The following is an 8,815-nucleotide window of genomic DNA, read 5'->3' as shown; positions in this document are numbered from 1 at the left end:
AAAGAGTTAAATTACCCAGATTGTCTTAGACATTAATGTAATTTATACCAGTTATCACTGTAGGACAACTGAAACAACACAAAATAAACAGGGCTGTTGCTGGAAATATTTTATTCCTGTATACTAGTACAGTGGTTAAGCCCTCAAATCAAGGGGAATTGTGCACTTTTTGAAAGAAACATGAAACTTCTACCATAGTTAGGTTATACCATAAGGTTTATTTTTAGATTGGGAGGGAAGTCAAATTTGACCTCTGAGGCCCGGGAGAGGTCAAATCCAAGATGGCCACCAACAATATTCAAAAGTGCCTCACGTTGGAACCAAACACAGTAGAAAACACTTAAAGGAACCGTATGTAAGAAATGTATTTAAATTAATCATAAAATGGCCCTGATATGTCACTAGACATTAAGAAATCATGTTCATTTCAAATATGTATATCACTGATAGCAGTAGTCCTGCCAGGATATTATCATTTAAAAAGTGAAGTTGCAGCCCTCAACTGATGTTGATGTTGTGTTTTGTCATGTCATGTTGTGTTTTGGCCTGATGCGCCACCCTCCACCTATCTACTAATCACAAAGTCAGTAGTGTTTCAGCATTCCGGGTTGGCAACCTCGAGACAGGGGTCTACAGTAGCGCTCTACAGTAATTTGAAAGTGATTGCAGTATCAGTTTTGGCCACAATCTTACATATGGTTCCTTTAAGGTGTCATTCCCCACTAACCTTTGGGTGCCCATTCTGTATCTGATTTGAAACTTTGAAACCACCAGAGTTCAAGAAAATGCATTTATGTAAAGGTCAAGGTAAACAAAACATCAAAATATTCATTTTTTATGTACCCTAGGGATCGACCAATTATCGGCCGGGCCGATTATTAGGGCCGATATTTAGCATTTTTATAATAATTGGTATGGGTCATTTTTTCCACCGATAAGCCGATACTGAAATGGATAAAGAATGAAACGCGCTACTTTGTCTGTAAAGCGTCTCTCACTCCCTGCATTTGCTACTCTGTGGTCGAGAGGACTGTCCCGCCCACTACACCGTCTGATTGGTTAGTTAGCACGATTGCAGCCAATCAGGATCGAAGACTGAACACGGAGAAAGTTTAGAATTTTCACTGAGGCTTACTGTAGACTGGGCTTTAGCTATTTTTCGAAGGTAAGGAAGGTAGGCCTACCTTACATTGCTGAAGTTGCAATGAATCACAATCATCTACTACACTGAAGTTACAAAAACACCACTTTGTAAGCTATTGTCTCTTTGATCCGGATCAATAAGTAGCCTAAAGCACCCACCTCCTTCATTTAGCGAATTCCCGATTGATGCACGTTAGTCATAGCCTACCGTTTACTAGTTAGCCTACAAACTCGTGTGCTGCGCGTCGGGAGTTCTTTGCATCCGCCTCGTCCATTAATTGTGAATAACGGGACATCTCGGCGGACGTTATCCCTTAGGCCTACATAGTAGTCCTAAATTATGCGATAGCGAACGTCAAAAAGTCTAGTTGCTGCTTTTTGACGGACTGTCAGAACAGACTACAGGCACCCAGGGTCAGCCGTAATTTAATCAGACCTGAACTAAATCGCGTCCTGAGCTTACAATTACGTGCCTTTTAGGCTCACAGAAGTGTAGCTTATAGCCTACATATGGACACAAATTGCATGCTTAAATAGCCTAAGAACTATTTTAAAACTGTTTTGTTAAACTATTAAACCATAACACTTGCCATCACGCATGCACCTCTTCCTCTCCCTATCCCTCTCTCGTGCACTCACACACACGATGGCAAAGCATCCTCTTTGTGACAGGTCTCTTACAAGCACATAGCCCATTGTGTATGCCTATGGAAATAATTGCTATCAGTCAGCTCTTGGATTAACATGATACACAGGATTTACACTTGAGATGCAAGTTGATAGACAATTGTGTATCAAAAGAAGAAAGAAAAGTTAGCATAATTAAATGCTTTTGAATGAAATTTTTCAGCATATCGCCATAGCCTAGGCTACTATCTACCCCCCTTTTTGACAACTGAAATATCGGTTTTACATATCGGTTATCGGCCTCCTGTTTGGTAATAATTGATATCGGTATCGGCCCTGAAAAAAACATATAGGTCGATCCCTAACCCTATGTACCCCAATTCATTTCTTTGTTGTCCCTGTATTATTCAGTTATTAGTTGTTATTTCATGAGATGTGTGGCTAATTTCATTTCTTCACAGCACAGAATTATCCACAGGTGACCCCCCTGGACCATTTTCACAGACCACCTGCCATACCACCGCTGGTTAAAAAAACCCTGCTTTAGAGAGTTGTTGCTACAGGCCACAGTACGCACAATGTAGAGAGCACTTCAATCGACATATTCTAACAGGTAAACATATTGACTATGAACAAACAATATTATTACATAATTACATAATATTATTCATGTTGCAAATTAATTTAACCATAGCCAAGAAGTTGTCCTTGGTAGTTAGCTTTTGAGGTAAACATCATGGACATTCATCAAAATAATTATCCTAGCTAAACTAGAAGACAGTCTGGAACATTTATGTGAGCTGAAGCTAGTTTAATGATTGAACAGAGTATATTGTAGATATGTCAGCTTGGTAATATGAAATTTGTTATGGCTGAAATAGGTAATGTTAACAGAGTAGCCTAGTTAAAAAGCCGGTCAACCGGGCTTGAACACATTTGTAGCTAGCATGTTAATATAAGGCTGTCTTTAATTACTACTAATTAATTACTTCTTACTGTTAAAGACTATCAATTGGGAGATTGTAAGGGCAGGTTTTGTGGTGGACTGATGCTCAATGTTTGTACCATCAAGTACCATGTTGATGAAGGCCAAGAGAGATGGTGGCACAGCCCTCTGCTGGCAGTTTTGTTTGAATGACCAGTCAAAAGAGAAATAATAAGCTTTATTTGTATAAAGCTTATTAAATCTGGCACTCATACAAGGAGGATCCTTAATTCATTATGAAAGATGAATTAAGGATCTCTTTGCGCACTACTTGTGCTGCTCGCATTAAGTGCATGGCATCACTGTCAGTTTGACAGGCTATCATGAGAGCTGGTCCAATGTCCTTCTCAAAACTCAGGAGTGTGTCTCTTCCGCGTGAATGTGCCCTCAGATGTGGAAGCTCAGAAAGCAGTCGTTCTTTCAGTCTAGTGGCGTGAATCCGTTCACCTACAGTAAGACCAAGTTGTGGAATTATGGAAACCTGAATAACCTGCAGCAGGCTCATTGCAAAAGGAGGAAGTAGGTTCTGTGGACAGTGAATGGCTGTGGGCAGATCGCATGTGTATAGACACAAAGAGACACAAGGCTAATTGGCACAAGAGATGTCAGCTAAAACTCAACAAAAAAGCATTTGATGAGCTAAGTCGGGGGAAAGTAACTACAGCACAACAACAAAATGCCTCGACTGTACACACAAGATCTGCCCCCAGCCATTCACCGTCCACAGAACCTACTTGCTTCCTTTGCAATGAGCCTGCTGCAGGTTCTTCAGGTTTCCATAATGCATCAAGCTACAACATTGACAGTGAGGAAGTGTGCCTTTCCATTGAGGCCGAATACCATCACCACTGTCTGTCTTCATTGTACAACAGAGCCAGGCAGGCTGCATCTAAACGAAATGATTATTGTCTACATAGCATAGCCTTTGCACAGTTAGTGGCATATCTGGAAGACATGAAGAGTGATGAGAACAGTGCCCCTTTCTTCAAATTGACAGACATCGCTCAGTTGTACAAGACCAGGCTGGAACAACTTGGTCTTACTGTAGGTGTAGGTCTGTGAAAATGGTGGGGGGTCACCTGTGGATAATTCTGTGCTGTGAAGAAATGAAATTAGCCACACATCTCATGAAATAACAACTAATAACTGAATAATACAGGGACAACAAAGAAATTAATTGGGATACATAAAAAATGAATATTTTGATGTTTTGTTTACCTTGACCTTTACATAAATGCATTTTCTTGAACTCTGGTGGTTTCAAAGTTATCAGATACAGAATGGGCATCCAAAAGTTAGTGGGAAATGACACCTTAAGTGTTTTTCTACTGTGTTTGGTTCCAACGTGAGGCACTTTTGAATATTATTGGCGACCATCTTGGATTTGACCTCTCCTGGGCCTCAGAGGTCAAATTTGACTTCCCTCCCAATCTGAAAATAAACCTCATGGTATAACCTAACTATGGTAGAAGTTTCATGTTTCTTTCAAAAAGTGCACAACTTTCATGGTTACCCGCTGTACTATACTACCTACCTACATCGCTGGTACATTTTGGAACAGTAGGCCTACAGCTACATGAACTATCTGTAGTGTCTTCCAGTAGCCTATGGTATAGGTTATATATACTGTCGCTTAGTTGGCTTGTGCATGACGTGACGTTTTGTAACCTACATTTCCGTCAGTCTACAGTCTTTTAGCTCTTCTTTACCATGATAACCATTCCAAGATAGAACCCTTCTCTACTTTGAGAGACCAACTGAACCACCACTCATGCCATCGATGTTGAATTTTGGGCGTCTGATGGAAACTGATCAATCTGACCAACAATTAACGTCGATTTGACACTATTTTGCTGTCCGGGTTTGCAAATCATTCATTTAGAAAATTTAAGTTGCGCTATTTGTTATTATAATCACGGCCATGTTATCATTAGGCTACCATATCATTACATTATCGCAATTAATAAGTCATCATAATCATCATAGTCAGCATGGCATGTCACAGCCTACCTGCTCCACCACTGAGTTCTTCATGTATCAACTAGGCTCGCACTCTCCACCTGCTCACTGCTCTGTATGCTTGCTTACATCCTCGTTCAAACTCAACGAACTTCAACATGTTGCTGACATATGCTAGCCTACTTGCAATATTGTATTTTTGAAGCTTCTACATTGGTGTTAATTTTGCACAATTGTCACTACCGGCACCCGCCGCACTTCGATTAACTTTTGATGCGCTCACAGAATCCTGGCTCTGAGCCAAAATGGGAGGGGTGGGGCCTGACGTGAGCTGTTATTGGATCAGTCCAGTGTCAATATTGAAATGTAACCAATGGGCCGCTGATTGTCCTTCCTTTGGGCCGATCGTTGGCCAAAATAATTAAATTATATATATATATATATAGCCTATTCTATCGGCCCAAAAGGTGCGTCGGCCCACCAGATGGCCAGTCCGCCCATACACATACAAGCGCCGTTGAATGAAGTTAACTGATGACAACATTAAAAAGAATCAAACGTTTAGCGATCATGAAATAATACCATACATGATAAGATGTAAACAAGCAGGGAGACAATAAAGATCAGTAGTTCTACTCAAACTACTTGTGCACGTAGGCTATGGAAGATTGGTCAAATCTAGGAAGTAGGAAAGTTTAAAGGAGAATTCCAGTGTGATATTGACCTAAAGTGTGTTGAAACATGATACCGAGAGTGAACGTATGTCTCATAGTCCATCTCGGCTTGTCCCCTGCACTCCAAAATCTGGCGCTAGTTAGCCGATGCTACCAACATCTTTTTCAATGGTGGTGCTTCGGCATCGGGCTAGCCATGCAAATGAATCACTGTTTTACACCATTTACGAGGCTCAATGTATCTCCACACTTCATTGGTAGACTTCCGAGGGCCCTGACATTTAAAACGAGACATTGAGAACTTTGAAAAAGCACTGGTAGTTTACTTACAAGACGATTTATGCAGACAGTATCTTCACGAAGTTTAGCGTTTGCAGCCATCTTGAATTTAGTCACGATAAGTCGAGCGACAAGTAAGAATGAACAGGTATGATAAGGGATCAGATTCCAAAAATAATTCAGTGGAAATGCATGGATTCCAGTTTCTTCCAGTAGCAGCAACTGGAATCCATGCATTTCCACAGAATTATTTTTGGAATCTGATCCTTTATCATACCTGTTCATTCTTACTCGTCGCTCGACTTATCCTGACTAAATTCAAGATGGCTGCATTTCTCGGAATTCTCCTTTAAGTGAATGACGTGAAAGTGAAAGTAACCCCACTAACACAAAACGTTAAGGGAACGTTCGGGAACGTTATGGTTCCCTAAAGGTTAGTTCGAACCAAACCAAAAACTAACGGTTAGGGAACGTTCCCTAAGGGTTCTAACGTTCCCTAAACGTTAAGGGAACCAACCAACTAAAACGTTCTCCTGTGGTTGCACAGTACCTTCACACAACGTTCCCGTTCTTTGGTTGTTTTTTGGTTGTTCTGAGTGTGGTTTTGAAATGTTTATTTAAATAGGCTCCATTTCAGTTTTTGAAGTAACATACAAAATGTTTGCAGTCGGATTTAGATCCACTCAAATGATTGGTCTTATAAAATCTAAGTAAGGTAAATATTATCAAGATAATATTTATTTTAGGCTAATATCAATTTTACTAAATAAAAAAATATATACTTTTGTGCTTTTTTTTACCGTATTAGGTGAATGAACTTTAAACAAGAATCTATCAATAGAACACTTTTCACAACTAAGAAAATTCACTTCTTTCATTTCACAATTCACTTCAGTTCAATCAGACAGGCTCTCCCTTACACGTAGGCCTACCCCCACGCCAGTAGCTTTCAGGTGATCGATTGAAGTCTTGTCCTGACTTCCGTAAACGGGCTCTGTTTGAATTCCGTGATTCTTGAACACCGCTGGAAGAAGTCTTGGAATGGATTACACTCGTCTCGAATTCGATCTCACGAAAGTAAGTGAAATATGTTACAGTTTCATGATGTAGGCCTAGTAGTTGTAATGCAAGCGTTTGAGGTTTAACCTTAAGTCCTTTCACTTGTAGGGCTTTGTTATATTCCGATTCTGCCAAGTTTGTAATTGACCAGAGCACATTGCTCGTTCGTCTTTGTTTGCTGCTGTTCTCAACGTGTTTTGCAGCATTGTATGTCTTGTGTCATAGTGTTAACCTGCTCACGTTGATGTTACAAATAATAGCACTAGGCTACTGTTTCTTTAATGAGTTTTAGTGTAGGCCTACAGTCAGTCCTTTTAGGCAAGTCACTCGGCAGCAGTGTAGTCTAGTAGGCTAGTGGATACTGTATGTAGCTGGATCTAGGCTACTGTGATGTAGGCTAGTAGTTAGCTGTAATGGGTAGGCTATACTGTGATCGACCCCAAATGTATCCTAGTCTATTTTAAGTGGGTAGGCTATACTGAGATGGTGATGCTTTTTAAGTGGGTATAACCTACTGAACAGTCCTGCATATGTAGGCTACACTAGAGCCATAGAGAAGATAATGTATACATCGGCGGCCATCTTGTAACACAGTTTATCGGATAGACGACTCAAGTGAATACTGAATTTTGCCTTCAAAAAGCTGAGATCCGGTAGCCTATCTTGCAATTTTTGCTATGGGAAAATAACATGGGAAGATAATTATTGCACTCTCCCGGGAATGAAGAAGTCTGAAATGCAGACATTTTGCTCAACACACTTTTGTCCTCTGCCTTCGAGTGGTAGGCTAACTGTGATCTTCGGCAGGCCTACGTTAAGACAGCAACTTAGATTTTTGCTACCCCAGACCTAACTTGCAATGTAACTTGTCATAGGTAGTTAGGTTAAATTAACACCCTTATCTCCTTATAGGCAAAGATGGCAGTTTTGGTTCCTTTTTGTAGGCGAACTTCAGAGGTCTGGAATACAGGAAGGGGCGGAATGTAGGCTATACAGAGCTGCCAAACTGGCTTTACAAACTAAGCCCATGCATTTCTATGGATGCTGTGTCTCCCCATTAGAAATTCTCTGGGCTACAATACAAAAATCCAGTCAAAAGCTGGGCCAAATATCCAGTCAAGAAAATCTGGTTGTGTACAGGTGACTGATTGCTGCAATACTATCAATAATAGTTTTCTCTGTATGGAAATACTGCTTTGTTCTACTACGGGCTCACAAAAACTTTGTTCTCTTAACGTAGATTCATACACCAAAGCTGGAAAAATGTCAGCGGCTGATGGACACTTCTAGCATTGAGGCGGAAGAAAATGCGAGCGTCCACAAAAGGCAGTGCAGGGTCACGTGATGGTAAGACCTCTTAAATACAGACTACATTATTTACACAATTCAAATATTCTTTTTGCAATCAGTGCAGATTGTATGGTATTTTATTTCAGATGAATCCGTTCCGCAAGCAAGAAAGCATTCCAGGATGGTGCGTGTGCCTGGAAGCCCTGTCTGTAAGTTAACATTTATACATGTATTTAAGAAACCAGTTGAGTCATATTTCCTACCATGGAACTACTGACATTCATGTTTATTAACCTGGTGCATATCATGTTGCTGTTCTGATGTATTTGTCTTTTCCTGCCTTTTTTTAGGTCAGCAGATGTCACTGCCTCCACCACCTGCATGTGAGTTTTTCTTTTTAGAGATTGTTTAATGTAACTGCATAGGTTTATCTTTTGCAAATGTCATGTGCAAGAAACCTACCATAAATGAACTGACCAATATTCATATTTACTTTCTTTTTAGATGAGTCAACACCACACAGGCAACCAGCTCATTGCCCAGAGCTGGATGGGTCTATTATAACGCCTGCCACTTCATCTTGGGACCCAGTTGAAAGTACATTGTCTTTGAATTTTCCATTTCCAAGTAAATACAATTTCATGACAAGGAAGACATTCGAAAGGCCAACGAAAGTTAAGGTTGCTTTTGGTAGTACAAATACTTTCACCACAAAAACTGGTGCTCTAAATAGCGATTCTGTTGTCTTTGAAAGGTTCCCTTGTTGACGTATTGAACGGCAGAAGTATTTCGGCGCAGA

This window comes from Alosa sapidissima, chromosome 17 (genome assembly GCF_018492685.1).
Source record: "Alosa sapidissima isolate fAloSap1 chromosome 17, fAloSap1.pri, whole genome shotgun sequence".
NCBI lineage: Eukaryota > Metazoa > Chordata > Actinopteri > Clupeiformes > Clupeidae > Alosa > Alosa sapidissima.
Note: the sequence above shows the minus strand (reverse complement) of the source record.